Below are 23,338 nucleotides of genomic sequence, written 5' to 3'. Positions count from 1 at the left end.
TATTCATTCCCAATATATAGAAAAGCAATACATTTTAAAATCCTGTGACCATGTCAGTTATCAATTCTAGTAGCTTTATTTTTAATCCCTTAAAAATTTCTTCTTAGACATGGTCATGTCACCTGTGAAGAAAACAGTTTTAATTCTTCCTTTCCAATCTGTATGCCTTCTTTTCCTCTTGTCTGCTTGCACTGGCTGGTACCTCCAGTACAATGCTCCGTAGAAGTGGTGAGAATGGAAATCCTTAGTTTCTTCCCAATATTAAGAGAAAACATTCAGCTTTTCACCACTAAATGTAATGTTAGCTGTTGGTTTTACACAAATACTCCTTATCAGATTGAGGAAATTTCCTTCTACTCCTAGGTCACTGAGAATTTTCTTTTTAAAATTATGAATGAACTAATTTTCTCAAATACCTTTTCTATATCTATTAAGATGATCATATGGATTTTCTTTTTGTAAAGACTTCTATTATTGAAGTAAATTTGATATGTAACTTTATGTAGTTTCAGGAGTACAATGTAATGATCTCATAAATGTGTGTATTATGAAATGATTACCATAAGAAGTCTAGTTAACATCCATCACCACACAGAATTTCAATATTTGTGTGTGTGTGATAAGAACTTCTAAGATTGAGTTTTTCAGCAACTTTCAAGTATATAATGCAACACTATTAACTATAGTCACCTTGTAGTACATTACATCCCCAACATGGAGACTTAAGATAACTATGTAATACCTTGGAAAAACGAACATTCCAGATCATTATACCCATTATACAGAAACATGATTAATTAACTTCTATGTTTACAAATTTCTTATAAATTTAGAGACATAATTTTATAAACCACTCCATGATTTATATATGAGTGAATTATTTATTTGGAGATTGATTTTTGAAACTTAGAACAATTTTGAATTTTTGGTATAAGCTACACTAGTCAATGCCAAAGAGTGCTCAAACTACCACACAATTGCATTCATCTCACACCTAGTAAAGTAATGCTTAAAATTCTCCAAGCCAGGCTTCAGCAATACTTGAACTGTGACCTTCCAGATGTTCAAGCTGGTTTTAGAAAAGGCAGAGGAACCAGAGATCAAATTACCATCTGCTGGATCATTGAAAAAGGAAGAGAGTTCCAGAAAAACATCTATTCCTGCTTTATTGACTATGCCAAAGCCTTTGACTGTGTGGATCACAATAAATTGTGGGAAATTCTTCAAGAGATGGGAATACCAGACCATCTGACCTGCCTCTTGAGAAACCTGTATGCAGGTCAAGAAGCAACAGTTAGAACTGGACATGGAACAACAGACTGGTTCCAAATAGGAAAAGGAGTACGTCAAGGCTGTATATTGTCACCCTGCTTATTTAACTTACATGCAGAGTACATCATGAGAAATGCTGGGCTGGATGAAGCACAAGCTGGAATCAAGATTGCTGGGAGAAATATCAATAACCTCAGATATGCAGATGACACCACCTTATGGCAGAAAGTGAAGAAGAACTAAAGAGCCTCTTGAAAGTGAAAGAGAAGAGTGAAAAAAGTTGGCTTAAAGCTCAACATTCAGAAAGCTAAGATCATGGCATCTGGTCCCATCACTTCATGGCAAATAGATGGGGAAACAGTGAAAACAGTGGCTGAATTTATTTTGGGGGGCTCCAAAATCACTGCAGATGGTGATTGCAGCCATGAAATTAAAAAACGCTTACTCCTTCGAAGGAAAGTTATGACCAACCTAGATAGCATATTAAAAAGCAGAGACATTACTTTGTCAACAAAGGTCCGTCTAGTCAAGGCTATGGTTTTTCCTGTGGTCATGTATGGATGTGAGAGTTGGACTATATAAAGAAAGCTGAGCACTGAAGAATTGATGCTTTTGAATTGTGGTGTTGGAGAAGACTCTTGAGAATCACACTTGGACTGCAAGGAGATCCAATCAGTCCATCCTAAAGGAGATCAGTCCTGGGTGTTCATTGGAGGGACTGATGTTGAAGCTGAAACTCCAATACTTTGTCCAGCTTATGCGAGGAGTTGACTCATTGGAAAAGACCCTGATGCTGGGAAAGATTGAGGGCAGGAACAGAAGGGGACGACAGAGGATGAGATGGCTGGATGGTATCACCAACTCGATGGACATGGGTTTGGGTAGACTCCGGGTGTTGGTGATGGACAGGGAGGCCTGGCGTGCTGTGGTTCATGGGGTCACAAAGAGTCAGACACGACTGAGCGACTGAACTGAACTGACACTAGTCACAGTGTACTTCCTTTTTCATATATTGCTAGTTTCACTTCACTAACATTTTGTTAAATCGTTTTGCTTTTTTTGTTGTTATAGAATATTGAACTATAGGTTTCCTTTCTTATAATGCCTTCCATTTTGGTGTGAGGGTAATGCTTGCCTCATAAAAGAAATTGAGAGATATTCCCTCCTCTTCTATTTTCTGGAAGAGTTTCTGTAGATTTGTTATTATTTCCTCTCTAAATGCTGAGAATTTACCAGTGAAAGACTTCTCTGGTGGCTCAGTGTAAAGTAAAGTAAGGAAACCATTTGCCCGTGCAGGAGACATGGGTTTGATCCCTAATCTGGGAAGATCCCACACGCTGCGGAGCAACTAAGCCCCATGCGCCACAACAATTGAGCCTGTGCTCTAGAGCCCAGGAGCTGTGACTACTGAGCCCACGTGCAGCAACTAGTGAGGCCTGCATGCCCTAGAGCCTGTGCTCCGCAACAAGAGAAGCCTCCACTATGAGAAGCCCATGCACCACAGCTAGAGAGTAGCTCGCCACTACTAGAGAAAAGCCCACGCAGCACTGAAGACCTAGCACAGCCAAAAAATAAATACATACGTTAAAAAAAAGAAAAAGAATTCACCAGTGAGGTCATCTGGGCCTGGAGTTTCTTTTATGGAAAGGAATTCAACTACTTTTATAGGTATAGGGTAATTCAGGATGTCTATTTCTTCTCAAGTGAGATTTGGTAGATCATACTTTGTAGGACTTGAGTTATTTTAAATTAACTGTAGCTTGTTTTATGACCCAGAATATGGTCTACCTTTATAGACATTTTATGTGCTTTTGAAAATAATCAATAATCTGCTATTGTTTTTTGGAGTGTTCTATACATGTCATTTAGGTCAGTTTGGTTAACAGGGTTGTGAAAAATCTATTATTTCCTTGATGATTTTCTGTTTACCTTGCCCTCTATTTTTAAGAGAGAAGTAATGACTGTCTCAACCATAATTGTGGATTTCTCTATTTCTCCTTCCATCTTTGCTTCATGTATCTTGAAGCTCTGTTATTAATTACATAATGTTTAGTATTGCTATTTACTCCTTCTTCATTGACATCTTTATCATTTTAATTGATGTTCTTTACCCCAGGTAATATTCTTTGCTTTGAGATATTTGTTTGATATTAAAATAGCCACTCCAGCTTTCTTTTGTTTCATGTTATCATGTTATATTTTTAAAACTTTTATACTTAACCTAACTGTGTCTTTATAGTTAAAGTGTATTTCTTGTAGGTAGCATATAATTGGGCTTTTCTTTTTATTCTAATGATCTTTGCTTTTTAATTGGGGTGTTTAGACTATTTACACTTAATGAAATTATTGATATGGTCATATTTAAATCTATCATTTTGTTATTAGTTCACTAAACCATCTGTCTGTTCTTTCTTTACTTTTTTCTTACTTCTTTTTTATTTATTGAGTATTATTTATGAGTCAATTTTATCCTTGGCTTGTTTGTTAGGCGTCACTCTTTGTTTTATTATTTTAGTGTTTACTTTAGGGTTTATAGTTATTGCCAACTTATCACAGTCTACCTTCAAATAGTCGACCTTCTCATGTATTCACTACATACATATTATAAAGACCTTACAATAATACATTTCTGTTTCTCTCTTCCTGGCCCTTGTGTTATTGTCATATGCTTTACACAATATATTATAACCATTTTGTTCAAACAATAAAGATATTCACGTGGTTAAAAGCTTTGAGATATTTGTATTAATGTAGGTACCCGTTTCAGGGCTCTTTGTTCCTTTGTGTAGATCCTTGGTTCCATCTGGTGTCATGCTCCTTCTGTGTGAAGAATGTTCTTCGCATTTCTCAGATTGCAACATGCTGGCAATGAATTCTTTAAACTTTTGAGTATCTATAAATATATTTGTCTCATTTTCATTTTTAAAAGATATTTTCACTGGGCATAGAATTGTAGGTTGACAACTTTCCCCAGAAATTAAAAAGTTGTATTTTTGCTTCCGTTATTCTAATAAGAAATCTGAAATATTATTCTTACCATTTTTTCTTTTCTAAAGTGTCTTTTCATCTGACAAGACTTTCTTTTTATCACTGGTTTTGAGCAATTTGAATATGATATGCCTTGGGGTCAATTCTCTTCATGTGCTTGGAATTCTTTTCATTTCTTGGATTCATGGGTTAATAGTTTTCATCAAATTTGAAAGTTTTGGCTACTATCTTTTCAAAAATTTTTTCTCTTCTCTCTAACCTCCACCTCTCTTCAGTGATTTCAATTACTTATATATTAATCTCCTTGAAGCCCCACAGTTCAATGATGCTCTTGTATTTTTAAATATCTTTTTTTGTGTGTGTGTTTCATTTTGGATACTTTCTAGTACTATGCATTCAAATTCACTAGTATTTTCTTCTGCCATGTCTAATTTGTCATTAACCCCATCTCAGACACCAAGGTTTTTATCTTAGACGTTGGAGCTTTCAATTGTAGATGATCATTTTTTTTTAAACAATACTATCTTCTGTGTATCTACTTAACTTTTTGAACATATGGAATATAGTTATAATGACTGCTTTAATGTTCTTGTCTGAAAATTTTAACATTGTTGTCAGTTCTGGGTCTGGCCCAGTTCATTGATTATTCTATTCAATATGGATCATGTTTTTCTTAGTATGGTTGGTAATCTGATGGACTTCAGACATTATGGATTTTACCTTATTGAGTCCTGGCTATTTTTATATTCATGTAACTATTCTTGTTTTTTTCCCCTTGGGATGATGCAGCTAAATTACTTGGAAAGAACTGATCCTTTTGCATCTTGATTTTATGACATGTTAGGCAGATCTGGAGCAGTTGCTCAGTCTCGGGCCCATTATTCCCCATTACTGAGGCAAGAACTTCCTGAATATTCTACCCAATACTCCATGAATTATTAGCTTTTCCAGTCTGGCAGTGGGAAGAACCCCAACCTCTGGCTCTGTGTGAACTTTGGGAACTATTTCCTAATCTTTTTATATTGTTTTTATTCCCTCAGCCATGGATAATTTCTTTATATACATGCACTTATCAGTACTCTGCTGAATTTTTAGAAAGGCCCCTCTGTAGATTTTCAGGGTTCTCTCTCTATGCAACATTTCCTTTGAGAATCTGAGATCCCTATATCTCACCAGATGCTTAACTTTGCCCTTCTTAACCCAAGGAATCCACTAGTCTCCACCTGGATTCCCCCTTCTTCCATTGAGGACTGAAAACTCTTTCAAGGCACTAAGCTGCAACAATTTCAGGGCTCACTGGTTTATTTCCTTTTTCTCAGCAGGAAATAGCCCACATGCCACAACTATTGAGCCTGTGCACTGTAGAGCCATGCTGTGCAGCAAGAGAAGCCACTGCCATGAGAAGCCTGCACACTACAACTGGAGAAGAACCCCCACTTACTGCAACTAGAGAAAGCCCACATGCAGCAACAAAGACCCAGTGCAGTGCGAAAAAATATTAATACACCATGACTCAATGTTGTTGTTCAGTCCCTCAGTCGTGTTCGACTCTATGACCCCATGGACTGCAGCACGCCAGGCTTCCCTGTCCTTCACCATCTCCTGGAGCTTGCTCAAATTCATGTCCATTGAGTTGGTGATGCCATCCAGTCATCTCCTCCTCTGTTGTCCCCTTCTCCTCCCGCCTTTAGTCTTTCCCAGCATCAGGGTCTTTTCTAATGAGTTGACTCTGCACATCAGGAGGCCAAAGTATGGAGCTTCAGCTTCAGCATCAGTCCTTCCAATGAATATTCAGGATTGATTTCCTTTAGGATGGATTGGTTGGATCTCCTTGCAGTCCAAGGGACTTTCAAGAGTCTTCTCCAACACCACAGTTCAAAAGCATCAATTCTTCAGTGTTCAACCTTCTTTATGGTCTAAATCTCACATCCATACATGACTACTAGAAAAACCATAGCTTTGACTAGATGGACCCTTTTAGACAAAATAATGTCTCTGCTCTTTAATATGCTGTCTAGGTTGGTCATAGCTTTTCTTCCAAGGAGCAAGCATCTTTTAATTTCATGGCTGCAGTCACCATCTGCAGTGATTCTTCAGCCCAAGAATATAAAATCTCTCACTGTTTCCATTGTTTTCCCATCTATTTGCCATGAAGTGATGGGACTGGATGCCATGATCTTCATTTTTGAATGTTGAGTTTTAAGCCAGATTTTTCACTCTCCTCCTTCTACTTCATCAAGAGGCTCTTTAGTTCCTCTTTGCTTTCTGCCATAAGGGTGGTGTCATCTACATATCTGAGGTTATTGATATTTCTCCCGGAAATCTTGATTCCAGCTTGTGCTTCATCCAGCCTGGCATGTCACATGATATACTCTGCATATAAATTAAATAAGCAGGGTGACAATATACAACCCTGATGTATTCCTTTCCCAATTTTGAACCAGTCTGTTATTCCATGTCCAGTTCTAACTGTTGCTTCTTGACCTGCATACAGATTTCTCAGGAGGCAGGTAAGGTGGTCTGGTATTCCCATCTCTTGAAGAATTTTCCACAGTTTGTTGTGATCCACCCAGTCAAAGGCTTTGGCATAGTCAATGAAGCAGAAGTCAATGTGATTTTTTGGAATTCTCTTGCTTTTTCTAGGATCCAGTGGATGTTGGCAATTTGATCTCTGGTTCCTCTGCCTTTTCTAAATCCAACTTGAACATCTGGAAGTTCTTGGTTCATGCACTGTTGAAGCCTGGGTTGGAGAATTTTGAGCATTACTTTGCTAGCATGTGAGATGAGTGTAATTGTGCAGTAGTTTGAACATTTTTTGACACTGCCCTTCTTTGGGATTGGAATCAAAACTGACCTTTTCTAGTCCTGTGGCCACTGCTGAGTTTTCCAAATTTGCTGGCATATTGAGTGCATCACTTTAACAGCATCATCTTTTAGGATTTGAAATAGCTCAGCTGGAATTCTATCACCTCCATTAGCTTTGTTTGTAGTGATGCTTCTTAAGGCTTACTTGACTTCACACTCCAAGATGTCTGGCTCTAGGTAAGTGATCACACAATCATTGTTATCTGGGTCATTAAGATGTTTTTTGTGTAGTTCTTCTATGTATTCCTGCCACCTCTTCTTAATATCTCTGACTTTGTTAGGTCCATACCATTTCTGTGCTTTCTTGTGCCCATCTTTGCATGAAACGTTCCCTTAGTATCTCTAGTTTTCTTGAAGAGATCTCTAGTCTTTCCCATTTTATTGTTTTCCTCTATTTCTTTGCATTGTTTACTTAGGAAGGCTTTCTTATCTCTCCTTGCTATTCTTTGGAACTCTGCATTCAGATAGGTATATCTTTCCTTTTCTCCTTTGACTTTAGCTTTTCTTCTTTTCTCAGCTATTTGTAAGTCCTTCTCAGACAGCCATTTTGCCTTTTTGCATTTCTTTTTCTTGGAGATGGTTTTGATCACTGCCTCTCTACAATGTCATGAACCTCTGTCCATAGTTCTTCAGGTAGTCTGTCTATCAGATCTAATCTCTTGAATCTGTTTGTCACCTCCACTGTATAATCATAAGGAATTTGATTTAGGTCATACCTGAATGATCTAGTAGTTTCCCTACTTTCTTCAATTTAAGCCTGAATTTGGCAATAAAGAGTTCATGATCTGAGCCATAGTCAACTCCCGGTCTTGTTTCTGTGGACTGTATAGAGCTTCTTCATCTTTGACTGCAAAGAATATAATCAATCTGATTTCAGTATTAACCATCTGGTAATCTCTATGTGTAGAGTCATCTCTTGTGTTGTTGGAAGAGGGTGTTTGCTATGACCAGTGCATTCTCTTGGTAAAACTGTTAGTCTTTGCTCTGCTTCCTTTTTTACTCCAAGGCCCAACTTGTCTGTTACACCAGGTATCTCTTGACTTCCTACTTTTGCATTCCAGTCCCCTGTAATCAAAAGGATATCTTTTTTTTTTTTTTTTTTTGGTGTTAGTTATATAAGGTCTTATAGGTCTTCATAGAATCGTTCAACTTCAGTTTCTTTGGCATAGTGGTTGGGGCACAGACTTGGATTACTGTGATATTGAATGGTTTTCCTTGGAAATGAACAGAGATCATTCTGTCATTTTTGAGATTGCATCAAAGTACTGCAATTCGGATTCTTTTGTTGACCATGATCACTACTCCATTTCTTCTAAGGGATTCTTGTCCACAGTAGTAGATATAATGGTCAGCTGAATTATATTCACCCATTCTGGTCCATTTTAGTTCACTGATTCCTAAAATGTTGACGTTCACTCTTGTCATCTCCTGTTTGACCACTTCCAATTTACCTTAATTTATGGACCTAACATTCCAGGTTCCTATGCAATATTGCTCTTTATAGAATCAGACAGACATGTCCACAACTGAGTGTTATTTCCATTTTGGCTCGCCTCTTCATTCTTTCTGGATCTGTTTCTACGTGCTTTTCCAGTAACATTTTGGGCACCTACCAACCTGGGGAGTTCATGTTTCAGTGTCATATCTTTTTGCTTTTTTATACTGTTCATGGGGTTCTCAAGGTGAGAATACTGAAGTGGTTTGCCATTCCCTTCTCCAGTGGACCACATTTTGTTGGAACTCTCTGCCATGACCATGTTTTGTCAGAAAACATAAACACCAAGATTATGTCAAGAATACAATGTTGAGATCATGTCTAATTTTTCTCCTGGGATGCAAGCTATAAAGAGAAGAGTGCTGGGCCAGGGAAGAGAGACCAAGATCCATTCACCTTGAGCAGATCACTTTCCTTTCCTGTGCATTAGTGTCCCCATCTATAAAATGAAGGTAAGGAGAATTCCTGCCCAGCATACATAATATACAGAGAAAAGGGAAAGGTGAGAGTGAAATCATCTGGGAAGCTGTTGGCTGCTGACATACACTGCCACACCCTTGCCCACCCCATCTCCCTACTATATGATTTACTGGTTTCTATTCCTGGCACTCACTATCCTCCTGAGCTCTCAGCTCAGGCCCAAACCCACAGTCAGTGCTCAGCAAATCCTTATGGCCTGATGGTGATTTTACAGGCATCTGGTCTCCCTTTCACATTTCTCTCCTCACTGGTTCCTGAAGGTGGATAAGAGCAATCAAGGAGCCCTACCCCAGGTGTGCTAAGTGAAGGGGAAAAGTTGGAAACAAATAATAGTTTGTGGGAGGCTGCTCTGGGATGCACATTCCTGGGGCCTCACACCTTTGGGCATCAGTAAGCCCTGAATCTCCTGGGATCCCCCATAGTTGGTTCTTGGGACAGTTGACCCCCTCTGAACTGGGACCTGTCCTTCTCTGGTACATGGCAATGGTCCCAGAGACAAGAGAGGTCTTTTCAATGCCAAATCCTTGTGAAGGAGGAGGACTCAGGTGTAAGGCAGGATTTCAGTAGCCCTGGGCTCTTGGAACATGAGTACAGGCTTGCCCCTACCTGGCACTGGCAGCCGAGACCTCACTCCTGCTGTATGAATGCAGCACGAAAGCATACGGCCTGCCACATGTTTATTCCTTGGCTCCTTCAGTTCCACCATGTGCCATGTGACTCCCCTAGCATATGCAGTCACTCTCTGAATTCATTTTCATCCCTTCCTCGGTGTATTAATATTACCCCTTTGGAACATGTTGTTAATCTCCCCAGCCAATATATCTCTCTTCTGGCATGCATTTCTACATCTGCAGCATCAAGTTAACTTGCTTTGCATTCATCATGACCCCTCTGGCACTAACTACTATTTCTGGAATGCCTGGGGACACCCCTGGCATGAACTGGCACTCACTCTGGCACAGCAAAGAATTCTCTGGGCACATACATGCTCACTCAGTATGCACTGGATAAGGGCTAGCTAAAGTATCTTTTCTAGTTCTCATTCCATGTGTAAACTGGAAAGCATTGTCCCCATGGTTTTTGCAAGGTCCTGCAGGAGCAGTTGGGATTGTAGTTCACTTGGCTGTAGTGTCCTTAACTGCAGTGATGTTTACATCCTTCTCAGACCTAATTGGCTATAAGAGAATTTTTGATGCTGCTTCCCAAAACCTGTTCTGCATCTCAGTAAGTGTCACCATCATCTATTTGCTTATTTAAACCCCAAACTCAGGTATCTTGATTCCTCCCTTTCCTTCATTCCCTGCATTCAATCCCCAAGACTTCCATGTTTCTAAATTCTGTGATCACTTTTCTATCCAAATCTGTATGAGTTTCCTGTAGCTGCTGTGAAAAATGACTACCAGCTTGGTGGCTTAAAATGACAGAGATTATCCTCCCACAGTTCTGGAGGTCAGAAGTCTGAAATCAATTTCACTGGACCAAAATCAAGATGTTAACAGGACCATATTCCCATTGGAGCCTCTAGGGGAGAGGTTCTCCCTTGCCTCTTCTAGCTTCTGGTGGCTACTGGCCTTGCCTGGCTTATGGCATGTCATTACAAGCTCAGTCTCTCTGCTCATGTTGCCTTCTCTTCTGTCTGTGTCAAATCTCCCTGGAGCCTACCCAGATAATCCAAGATGATCACTCCATCTCAAGATCCTTGATTTAATCACATCCGGAAAGCCTCCCATCCTTTATCATATAAGGTAACATTCACAGATTCTAGAAGTTAAAGTGTGGATATCTTGAGACAGGGGGCATAATTCAGCCTGTCACACCATCTTCCTCCACAGGTAGCCAGTGTCTTTGAAGCTTTCTTCTCTTGGTTTCCATGCATCTCTTTGTTCACTGGTCGCTCCTTCCCATTTGCCTTTATTTGAAGACTCTACAAGCAGAGCTTCTGCCATCTGCTCAGTTGCTCAGGCTAAAAACGCATGAGTTGTTCCTGCTTCCACTTTCTCCTCATGCCCTTATATAGCCAGCCCACCAGCCAGTGCTGTTGGCTCGACCTCCAAACTGTAGCCCAAGTCTTCCATCTTCACTTCTCCCCAGCTCACTTCTGTTTGCACTGCCACCATCTGTGTCTATGGTCCAACTCACCCTCCTCCCTCACCTGAAATAGACCATGTGGCTAAAGGAAAGTACCAGAAGCTCTATGTACCCACTGAACAGCCCTCTCAGCCTCTCTCTTATGCCAGTCATGATTGCAGTGAACATTTCTAGCATGGTTTCCACTGAGTATCTTAGCGCAAATATACGATGTGTGATTTTTGCTTCTGCACTCCTCCAGTGCCACACAGGGCTTCTCTGACGCTGCAGTGTGGGACACCAGCAGAGATCTACGTGGCAGGGAGTATGTGCAGCCTGGAAGCATGGCAGAGGGAAGTCAACACCCCTGGGGCCAATGGATAGATAGGAGTCAATGTAGAAATGGTTCTCTCTATGAACCATCATGTGAAAATTTTCAAGAGGCATTCCTTGTCCTCCTCAGAGATCCCAGTGTGATCAGTTCTGGTTTTATATGGGTGAGAATAACTCAGTAATACACCCTTGTATTAGCTTTTTCTCCTTCCCTCTTTCACTCTCTCTGGTCCTTCATCTTTGATATCTGGGATCACGTTTCAGTAAACTGCCTGCACATGAGTCCTTACTTCAGGTCCTGCACTTGAGTGGGACCCAGGCAAAAACCTGCTCAGTTCTGTCTGACTCTTTGTGACCCTGTGAACTGTAACCCTGCCAGGCTCCTCTATCCATGAAATTCTTCAGTAAAGAATACTGGAGTGGGTTGCCATTCCCTTCTCCATAGCTCAGTTGGTAAAGAATCCACCTGCAATGCAGGAGACCTGGGTTCAATCTGTGGGTTAGGATGATCCCCTGGAGAAGGGAAAGCCTACCCACTCCAGTATTCTGGTCTGGAGAATTCCATGGACTATACAGTGGAAGTGAGAAATAGATTTAAGGGCCTAGATCTGATAGATAGAGTGCCTGATGAACTATGGAATGAGGTTCGTGACATTGTACAGGAGACAGGGACCAAGACCATCCCCATGGAAAAGAAATGCAAAAAAGCAAAATGGCTGTCTGAGGAGGCCTTACAAATAGCTGTGAAAAGAAGACAAGCGAAAAGCAAAGGAGAAAAGGAAAGATATAAGCATCTGAATGCAGAGTTCCAAAGAATAGCAAGAAGAGATAAGAAAGCCTTCTTCATCAATCAGTGCAAAGAAATAGAGGAAAACAACAGAATGGGAAAGACCAGAGATCTCTTCAAGAAAATTAGAGATACCAAAGGAACATTTCATGCAAAGATGGGCTCGATAAAGGACAGAAATGGTATGGACCTAACAGAAGCAGAAAATATTAAGAAGAGGTGGCAAGAATACACAGAAGAACTGTACAAAAAAAGATCTTCACGACCCAGATAATCACGATGGTGTGATCACTCACCTACAGCCAGACATCCTGGAATGTGAAGTCAAGTGGGCCTTAGAAAGCATCACTACGAACAAAGCTGGTGGAGGTGATAGAATTCCAGTTGAGCTATTTCAAATCCTGAAAGATGATGCTGTGAAAGTGCTGCACTCAATATGCCAGCAAATTTGGAAAACTCAGCAGTGGCCACAGGACTGGAAAAGGTCAGTTTTCATTCCAATCCCAAAGAAAGGCAATGCCAAAGAATGCTCAAACTACTGCACAATTGCACTCATCTCACACGCTAGTAAAGTAATGCTCAAAATTCTCCAAGCCAGGCTTCAGCAATATGTGAACCATGAACTTCCTGATGTTCAAGCTGGTTTTAGAAAAGGCAGAGGAACCAGAGATCAAATTGCCAACATCCGCTGGATCATGGAAAAAGCAAGAGAGTTCCAGAAAAACATCTATTTCTGCTTTATTGACTATGCCAAAGCCTTTGACTGTGTGGATCACAATAAACTGTGGAAAATTCTTCAAGAGATGGGAATACCAGACCACCTGCTCTGCCTCTTGAGAAATTTGTATGCAGGTCAGGAAGCAACAGTTAGAACTGGACATGGGACAACAGACTGGTTCCAAACAGGAAAAGGAGTACATCAAGGCTGTATATTGTCACCCTGCTTATTTAACTTATATGCAGAGTACATCATGAGAAACACTGGACTGGAAGAAACACAAGCTGGAATCAAGATTGCTGGGAGAAATATCAATAACCTCAGATATGCAGATGACACCACCCTTATGGCAGAAAGTGAAGAGGAACTCAAAAGCCTCTTGATGAAAGTGAAAGTGGAGAGTGAAAAAGTTGGCTTAAAGCTCAACATTCAGAAAATGAAGATCATGGCATCTGGTCCCATCACTTCATGGGAAATAGATGGGGAAACCGTGGAAACAGGGTCAGACTTTATTTTTCTGGGCTCCAAAATCACTGCAGATGATGACTGCAGCCATGAAATTAAAAGACGCTTACTCCTTGGAAGGAAAGTTATCACCAACCTAGATAGCATATTGAAAAGCAGAGACATTACTTTGCCAACAAAAGTTCGTCTAGTCAAGGCTATGGTTTTTCCAGTGGTCATGTATGGATGTGAGAGTTGGACTGTGAAGAAGGCTGAGCACCAAAGAATTGATGCTTTTGAACTGTGGTGTTGGAGAAGACTCATGAGAATCCCTTGGACTGCAAGGAGATCCAACCAGTCCATTCTGAAGGAGATCAGCCCTGGGATTTCTTTGGAAGGAATGATGCTAAAGCTGAAACTCCAGTACTTTGGCCACCTCATGCAAAGAGTTGACTCATTGGAAAAGACTCTGATGCTGGGAGGGATTGGGGGCAGGAAGAGAAGGGGACGACAGAGGATGAGATGGCTGGATGGCATCACTGACTCGATGGACGTGAGTCTGAGTGAACTCCAGGAGTTGGTGATGGACAGGGAGGCCTGGCGTGCAGTGATTCATGGGGTCGCAAAGAGTCAGACATGACTGAGCAACTGATCTGATCTGATACAGTCCATGGGGTTGCAAAGAATCGGACATGACTGAGCGACTTTCACTTCATTTCACAGGCAAAAATAGTGAATTTTCCAGAATGAAAATTCAATCATGATGCCGGGCCCTTCTCCCACTCCCCTCAAAACCTTTCAATAGCTCATCAGTGTTCTTGTGCTAGTGACAAAACCCTTTCCGTGACTGACAGCTTATTCCTCACCTCTCAGCTCAAGTGTCACTTCTTCAGAGACCTCCCTTACCTACAGACCAGCCAACACACTCCTCCCCCATTGTGCAATCTTCTAGCATACTTTTGGGTAACTTTCCTTCTCAGAAATGTTTGTTATGCTTGCAAATTTCCTTCTATTACTGTTACTATTTGACTAATGTCAATGTCCCTCATTAGATGATATCCAAGAGCATAGAGACTGTGAAATTTTACTCCCTAGTTATCCTCATGGCCACACCCAGTGCATGCCACAACATCATTTACTCAACTCAATATTTGTTGAGTAAATTAATGAATGAATTATAACATAGTTATTCCACAATGCTCAAAATATACATAGTACACGTTTCTTTCTGAACAAAGTAAACTCAGCTTCAGCACCTACCAAGCAGTATTAGTAACTCTCTAGGTTTCTCCTAAGCCTTGGTCTGAACAAATGTCCCAGGCTTAGAGTCCTGGACAGGTCATGATGCTTGCTGGGTGTAGGGAGTCACGTCTCCCCTCGATTCCTCCTTATTTAGTTTTGGATTGAGTTACAATCCATTCCTCTGATAGAGGCTCCACCCATTCCCTGCCAGTTCATAGTGACCTTCACCTTACTGTTCAGTGACCAGTCCTCACAGCCACCCAAACAGCCAGCCCATTGGAAGTCCTACTTCCTGGGAATAGGCTCAGGTCCACACATCCTCCCTTCCCAAGAAGCTTGAAATGCTGTTCTTTTCACAAGCTACAGAGGCTCAGTAACATTCAGGTGCCAGGCTGTTCTGCTCTTCTCTGTTCAAACATATGTTTTTCCTTACCATTCCCTTATTCTTATGAAAAGATCTGTTAGTCCCACAGTCACACTCAAAACCTAGACCCTCTATGGGGCTTGTTTTTCTTTACTTGGGGCTGGTACAAAAATACAGTGATGGGGGTGGGGTGGGCAAGATTTCTGCTTTCAAGGTTATAGAGGATAGATAGAATAATATTAAAGCACCTACAATATAGAATTCCTAATGACTCAATCTGTTACATCTGTGTACAAATTGTAGGTGGTTCACAGATATCTTCAAGCCCCACTGTGCTTCATGACTACATTTTTAGGCACCATCCTGGATGTGTTGCTGTCCGTGGTGCTGAAGCCTCCTTAGGCGCAGAGGTGAGGTGGTTTTTCTTACGCTTTCATTCTTTTTTTAAAAAACAATTATTTATTTATGGGCTGCACTGGGGCTTCATTGGAGAAGGCAATGGCAGCCCACTCCAGTACTCTTGCCTGGAAAATCCTGTGGGCGGAGGAGCCTGGTGGGCTGCAGTCCATGGGGTCGCTAAGAGTCGGACACGACTGAGTGACTTCACTTTCCCTTTTCACTTTCATGCATTGGACAAGGAAATGGCAACCCACTCCAGTATTCTTGCCTGGAGAATCCCAGGGACGGGGGAGCCTGGTGGGCTGCCGTCTGTGGGGTCGCACAGAGTAGGACACGACTGAAGCGACTTAGCAGCAGGGGCTTCATTGCTGCTTGAGGGCTTTCTCTAGTTGTGCTGAGCAGGAACTACTTTTAGTTGCGGTATGTGGGCTTCTCATTGGGGTGGCTTCTCTTGTTGCGGAGCATGGTCTCTAGGGCAGGCAGGCTTCAGTAGTTGTGGCAAGTGAACTCAGCAGTTGTAGCACATGGGCTTTGCTCCCCCAAGGCACATGGACTCTTCCCAGACCAGGAATCACACCTGTTTCTCCTGCATTGGCAGGTGGATTCCTAACCACTGGACCACCAGGGAAGTCCTATTCTTTCATTCTTATCCAAACTTTCCCAAGATTCATACTTTTTATTATGTGATAATTTTAATGAAAAGGTTTTTTAATGTTGTAGCAGAAAAAGAATCATGCTTCTTACTTCCCAGTGTATGTACTTTTGGCAATTCTATCTTGTTTCCAAAGATTAAAATGTGTGTGTGTGTGTGTGTGTTTTCAGTTCCTGGGTTGGAAAGATCCCCAGGAGTTGGAAATGGCAACCCTCTCCAGTATTATTGCCTGGAAAATCCCATAGACAGAGGACCCTGGTGGGCTACAGTCCATGAGGTCATAGAGTCAGACATGACTGAGTGACTGAGCATGCACGTGCGCGCACACACACACGCACACACACACAGAGTTGATTTACAATGTTATATGTTAGTTTCAGGTGTACTGTAAAGTGATTCAGTTATACATGTAAGTGTATCTATTTTTTTCAGATTCTTTTTCCTTATAAGTAATTATAAAATATTGAGTATAATTCCCTGTGTTATACAGTAGGTCCTTGTTGGTTATCTGTTTTATAAATAGTAGTGTGTACATGTTAATCCCAAACTCCTAATTTATCTCTTTCCCACCCTTCCCCTTTGGTAACCATAGATTCATTTTCTTTCTGGGAAGTTGGAAGAGGGTTGAGACTCTGCCCCAACTGTACCCTCTTTACCAATGTGTGTTTGGGAGAGATGCTGAGACTTGGATGTGGGAGGTAGTGTATACTTGGCCAGTATTAAGCCTGGCCAATTTCATTCATTTTATTTAGAAAAATGCTAAGTATATCCCATCCATTGGTTACCTGAGCTAAAGACATCTGAGTCATCTTTAGCTCCTCCATTACTCTCACCTCCACAGTCTGGGAGGCACCGAGGCTAGTTCAGAAGTGTGTTCATGCCCTTCTTTCTACCACTGTGGCCTTTGATCAGACCCTCATTTCTGAATCACAGTTTCTCTTGGGTCTCCTTCCTCCACATTACACCTGCTAATCAACCCTTCATACCATCAGTTGGAGGGTTCCTCATTGTATTCAAGGGTCAAATCCAAACAACTTAGCCTGGTCTCTCAAAAATCACCATGTTCCTTCATGCTTTCATGTACGCAGTACCTCCCACCTTCACTACCTTCCTTCAGCTGGCTGACAAGGCCCCCACAGTCTTCCAAGCCCAGTTCAAATGGCCTCCCTGGAGCCTTACTGACCCCTGTGCATCTTTGAGTTCCCACAAGTCCACAACCCCGTACCACCCAGCTTCTCAATCCTCCTCTCTCAGGGACAGGATTTTAGCAGCCTCATCTTTCTGTCCCAGGCTCTTCACATCAAGCCCAACAAGTGATAAGTGTTCAATGAGAATTTCTGGATACATAGTTGATTGGTGGCAGTTTTTGTCTGCCTTATCAATTGAAGCTCCCTCAGATGTTAGCTTCTCCCATTTCTACCACCAACCATGTTGGAAACTTCTCCTGCCCTCTCTCCCTTTCACATTAATTCACTTAATTCATGTCTCAAAACCACATAGCAGCTGTCACTCACCTTTCATCTCCTGATTTTCAGAAACCTGAAGCCTGTGTTTTTATCACCTCCCAAGCCACTTTGGTTTCTCTCTCTGAGTGAGAGAGTTCTAGTCCCTTTTACTGTCTCACAGATTACTTTGTTCAAGAGTGATGCTTTAATATAGGAGTCTGTGGCTAGAGAGGGCAAGATACCCATATGGTTTATAAGACCTAGAAGCTAAAAACACTCTTTCCCAAGTCAATACTCTGGTCCCCCAACCTCTCTTCCTGGCATACAGGAGCTAAGATCTCTGAGCATCTGGCCAAATCTCAGCCTGCCTAAAATGTTCCATCAACCAAGCTCAGAATTAGAAAGCTAAGAAAATATTTACCTTGAACACAAAGGAAAAGAAAATGCAGCACCCCCTACATTGGAAGTGAATCATGGTAACTCCCTGCACATGTGTTTCATTCACTCAGACTAGAAAACTATAAGCCTTAAAGCATTTTTGTCCTAGGGCAGAGGAAGGACAAGCCACTGCTAAGGGTGGAAGGCAGGCAATATGGGCTCAGAATTCTCCAGCCTCATATTGCATGTCTGTGTGGGAGGGTAGTATTCCTCCCATGGTATGGTTTTGGGATTTGAGATGGGAAATTTGGCTGGGTGTAGGGGCCATATGTGGGTATAATGAAGGGAGGGGGAGATGTTACAGGGGTGCATCACTCTGTGAGTAAGGAAAGGGGAGCCTTTCCAAAGCATTGGATAGTGAGGTGGGGGCAAATTTCTTGGTACATAAGGGAGAATGGAATGTCCTAGTTACACAATCAGAATTTTAGGTGTGGATAGAGGGGTGCATTCTGGGTACGTGTATTGGGAACAGAATTCTAGATGTGGGGTATTTGTGGAGACGGCAGAATTCTAGGTGATGGAAAGTGGTACAGTGGTCCGTATATCTGTGTTTGGTGGTCTCTGCACACATGAATGCATCTGTGTGTGTGTGTGTGTGTGTGTGTGTGTGTGTCTTGAGGGTCACATTGACCAGGAAGTGGGCTGGCCAGCAGTGTGGAATACTGAAACAGGTGAGTGCTAAGATAGGAAAGGTATAAGCAGGCCAGAGGGTAAAGCTCACAGCAGAAGTTTGCTGCCCAGAGAACATGAGATCATCCTGGGGTGGCTCCCTTTCCATCTTGCTCTCAGTGCTCTGTCCATGGTTCTGCACACAGAAAGCCCCTTCAACCTCTAGTAACTGGATACCAGGCAATCGCTCAGCTTTTTCTGTGTTCCCATTCCAGCAACTTGCTTTTTCAGTTGGGATCCCAAGTAAGTCCTTCCCAGGACATGTTTTACAAACCCAAGGAAATAAGATAACTCCAGGAAGGGAGTGACTCAAAGGGAGCCCAGGAGGAGTACCTCAAGAACATTGTTGTCAGGGCATGAGAAGAACAGACGCTGAGGGCCCAAGGCCAGAGATGATGGCCTCCTAGAAATAGGCCTTAAAGGACTAGTGGGATTTGGAGGAGTGTGTTGTGGGGGAGGTGTAGTATAGCAAAGGTGCGAGGAGGCTGAGATGAGGTCAAGGGGCAGTGGAAAGGCCAGATCAGCTACAGCACGTGAGCGTGTGAGGGACCGCAAACTCATATGACGGTTAGAGCCAGGTAGGTAATGTAAATGAATGAAGCAGGCCAGGTTCAAGATTAAATTAGGAAAAGTGGGGATGGACAAAATGAAAAGAGTACCAAAAACAGCCAAGGGCTTTCAAGACAAAGACAAAAACAAAACGAAAGCAAGCCAAATGAAGTGTGGCCTGTGGGTCACCAGTGTGAGACCCTAGGAGAGTAGCAAGTGCTTTGACTAACCAATGGTATAAGGCAAAAACCTTGAATGCCCAGCCAAGCTGAAGAAGAGATTTCTGCAATAATACAGGGACAAGGGACTGCCTAAAAATCACAGGGTAACAGTGGTTTCTGGGTGGGGCAGGTTTCACCTTTCCCTTACAAGGAGCTAACAATTTGTTGTAGACTCAGGGGAGTTGGCCTTGGAACCATATTTTGCCTGCTAGATGGCTTCATTTTCCTCCCCATCAAGTCCATCCAATCTGAAGACCCTTCAGCCAAGCCCCACTCCCCAGCTTTCTCCCTAGCTGGCCTTGCTTTGTGTACAGATCTGTTATCTCCCAGCCCACTACAACACTCCAGCATGCATTTCAGGGCTGGCCTGACCTGCCTGCCTCCTTCAGTCTTGGTCCTTTGGGGTGTGATCCCCCTCCCACCGATTCCCAGAGTCACCTAATCCCCTTTCATCCCCCTCTGGCGAGGTAGGCAGAGGAGGGCTCCAGGCACCCCAGCTCCCATTGTCTGTGCTCCTTGAAACGTTTAAAGGGATTAGGGGCTGGGGGCTGGGGGCTGGGTGCAGGTCGCCTTCAGAGATGTGTGTTCAGTGGCGGAGAAGATGAGATTCTGCTTTCTTCCATCCCACCCATCCAGAAGGGCTGGTGAGTGCAAGATAGATGGCATGGATAAGGGAGCATCCAATTAATTCCAATTTAAACCCAATTTGGTCTCCTTTATAATTAGAATAGCAGGCGTGTTTTAATAGTGGATTATCTCTTCTGGGCAGTCGTTTGTCATCACTCTTTCTCTGCACTGGGTCTTCTTGACCACCGTACCCGGGCAGAGAGATGAAGCTGGGGAAGCAGGGCGGGGAACTGGATGGAAGACCAGTGGATGTAGGTGCACAGAGGAGGGATGACTGCAGAGGCTTATGTCCCACCTCAGCCCAGCGTTCACCTGAGAGAGTCTGCTCTGTGCTTCAGTTTCCCTGGCCATAAAATGGGAGAGGGGCACATCAGTGAGCCACATTTACTCTGACATACATAGGAGAGGAGAGAGAAGACACTGATGGTAGATCTAGAAGACTAGGCCACAGGGTTCAGAAGGAGAGTCAGGGACATGGGCACTGCTGTGTGACCTTGGGTGAGTCAGCGACCTCTCTGTGCTTCAGTCTTCTCACCTGGCAAACAGGGACAGTGATAACGGTGATCTTCATGGAAAATATCATTTGATAATAATGTTTTAAAATGGCCACACAGCTAAGCATCTTCAAGTGAACCCTCACACAGATGGCATTCCAGGGTCCCTCTCTTCCCCACTCCCCACGGAAGCCCTTTGGGGACACACTAATCAACAACCACAGTCAGAAAACAGGACTTTGGTGGCCCCAGCTTGTCTCTGTAGAGACTCAAGGGGTTCAGAGGGGATTTCAGTTTTGATCCTGACGATTCCAAAGTCCTCCTGGGAAAAACAAAGTCCCCCTGGAACCTGCAGAGTTAATATATTGAGTTTGAGTTGAGTCACTCAGGTGGGTTCTCTGGGACAGCTGCCACTCACCTGTCCCAAGGGTGTAAGCCCTTGGCTGTCTGATGAGTATTTGGACCATGGTCCCCAGCCCTCCCAATCGACCAGGTAGTCATCATCATAATGGGCACTCACAGGTAGGGAAACTGGTATGAGAAAGAAAAAGGTGATGTTTAGGGCCATATTGTTTATAGAGGACTTTCCCCATTTTTCAGAGGGAGCACTCCAGGCACGCAGCTCCAGCTCTGGACCACTGGTTTATGGCTCTTTCACGGGGGCTGGGCCTCTGTCTCCAGAGGTCAGAGCCTGTTCCACATAGGTCCCCCATCCACAAACCCAGCCTGCCACACTCTTCCTTCCTGCCCCTCAATGCCAGGACCTCAGTTACAGCCTGCGGCCTCACAAATCCTCCCAGGGACGTCTGGGTAATTAGGAGATTCTTCATTTACTGATGACACTTTTCATTACCCAGAATGAACGCAGACTTGTTCCCTCCCCACCGCCCAGGCAATGCTGTTCCTCATGTCGGCAGGATTGATGGGCCAGGTTGGGACTCATGCCTCCCTCCCCCAGGCAGCTGTCCTTGCCTCTGGATGCTAGAGCCCATGGCACTGACTCTCTCCCTCTCTGAGAGTGGGGCATTATGCTTGGCACCCCCACAGTGAACCCACACAACCACCCTCTCTTTTATACAAGAAGGAGGCTCAAAGAGGTTAAAACACTTTCCTAAGGTCACAAAGCTGGTGAGTGAAAAAAAAATATAGGGTCGTTACCACTCACTTCCCCAAAGCTGCATATATACACACAGTTCACTGGGTCAAACAACTTGAGAACTACTGGTTTTATAACTAAATGCAAAAGGAAAGCCAAAATACCTGATTCAGGAGCTGCTGACCTGCTCTCAGAATCTGCACAAGGGCCCACTCACAAGGGCCCAAGTCACACCAGTACAGGCTTGGGTCTCAGATTTCCCCAAGACACAGGCTTGCGGGGCTTCTACGCTACTCTACAGCCACTCCCCAGGCCTGGCTCAGCAAGGTCTTCATTTCTGTTTCAGAGTCAATTAAATTTTGGTGCCTAGAAGCAAAGGGTGGGGCCAGATGACCCATGAGATCTTCCTCCCCAGAAAGACGCTTGGTCTAAGCCACAGGAAGATCCTAAATTAGAGGAAAGGGCTGTTGGGGAGTGAAGAAAGAAGACTTAACCTGCCAAAGCCTCAATAAGGCTAGAAAAACAAGACTCTTGCCAGAAAAGGTTTTTCTGTCCTGAGGGAATTGCATAACAGCAGGGTAATTTATATATACAAATATATGTATGAATATATGTGCGTACACACACACACACATATATGCTTTGTGATATTTGTGCAGACTTAACACACAGCATGAAAGCTTAAAGCCGACAAGTGAAATTGAGTTAGCACGGCATCCCTTATTCTCAATTTATTACTTCACCAGGGACTCATGCAGGCTGCAGGACTGGAGAAGTGATGGCGCAGAGAGAGCCAGCAACCCAGGCACCGGTTGAATTATGCGTCACAATTTATAAACCATTACATGCTGTGGATTTTAATGATATTTATTTACACCTGACCCCTCTCATTTCAAAACTTGGTTTCATACATGGGGAGGAGAAAGGGACCTTAAAAATGTGTTTTCGAGCTAGGGCTCACCTCAGCTGCAGAGGGTGGTCAGCCTGCACACCTGGGAATACATTGACACCCTCTCCCTGGCCTTTCCTTTCACATACCTCAGTGGCCCTGACAGTAGAACCCTAGGAAGCTCAGTCCATTTTGTTGGAGAAAACAGGGGTAAAGAATTCATCACAGTTTTAAGGCCAAGATGCAAAAGAAGGATAAGAGAAATTTACCATTTGTTGGTTCCCTACTAGTACCAGGCACTGTCTGGGAGTACTCTCTTCCTAACAGGACTGAGAAAGAAGCATTTGCATTCCCCATTTGACAGCTGTGGAAGTTGAGGCCCAGTTCAGTTCAGTAGCTCAGTTGCATCCAACTCTTTGCGACCCCGTGGACCGCAGCATGCCAGGCTTCCCTGTCCATCACCAACTTTACTCAAACTCATGTCCATTGAGTCAGTGATGCCATCCATCCATCTCATCCTCTGTTGCCCTCTTCTCCTCCTGCCTTCAATCTTTCCTAGCATCAGGGTCTTTTCAAATGGGTCAGTTCTTCTCATCAGATGGCCAAAGTATTGGAACTTCAGCATCAGTCCTTCCAATGAATATTCAGGCCAGATTTCCTTTAGGATGGACTGGTTGGATCTCCTTGCAGTCCAAGGGACTCCCAGGAGTCTTCCCCAACACCACAGCTCAAAAGCATCAATTCTTCAGCGCTCCGCTTTCTTTATAGTCCAACTCTCACATCCATATATAACTACTGGAAAAA

At 43.0% G+C, this 23,338-nt stretch overlaps 1 long non-coding RNA gene across 2 annotated transcripts in view; it reads left to right on the top strand.

Annotated features, from left to right (window-relative positions):
- Window positions 1-22,500, top strand: part of LOC112444767 (uncharacterized) — a 35,471-nt gene extending 12,971 nt beyond the window's left edge. Inside the window, exons 2-4 of one of the 2 annotated variants that reach the window (XR_003033121.2) lie at window positions 8,966-9,072; window positions 15,359-15,465; window positions 22,392-22,500. This is a non-coding gene — a long non-coding RNA (uncharacterized lncRNA). The remainder of the gene's footprint in view (window positions 1-8,965; window positions 9,073-15,358; window positions 15,466-22,391) is intronic. The other variant, XR_003033120.2, reaches the window with a different exon arrangement.
- The last annotated feature ends 838 nt before the right edge of the window (window positions 22,501-23,338 follow it).

Source organism: Bos taurus, chromosome 28 (genome assembly GCF_002263795.3).
Source record: "Bos taurus isolate L1 Dominette 01449 registration number 42190680 breed Hereford chromosome 28, ARS-UCD2.0, whole genome shotgun sequence".
Classification (NCBI taxonomy): Eukaryota; Metazoa; Chordata; class Mammalia; order Artiodactyla; family Bovidae; genus Bos; species Bos taurus.
This window is presented reverse-complemented; position numbering and strand designations above follow the sequence as displayed.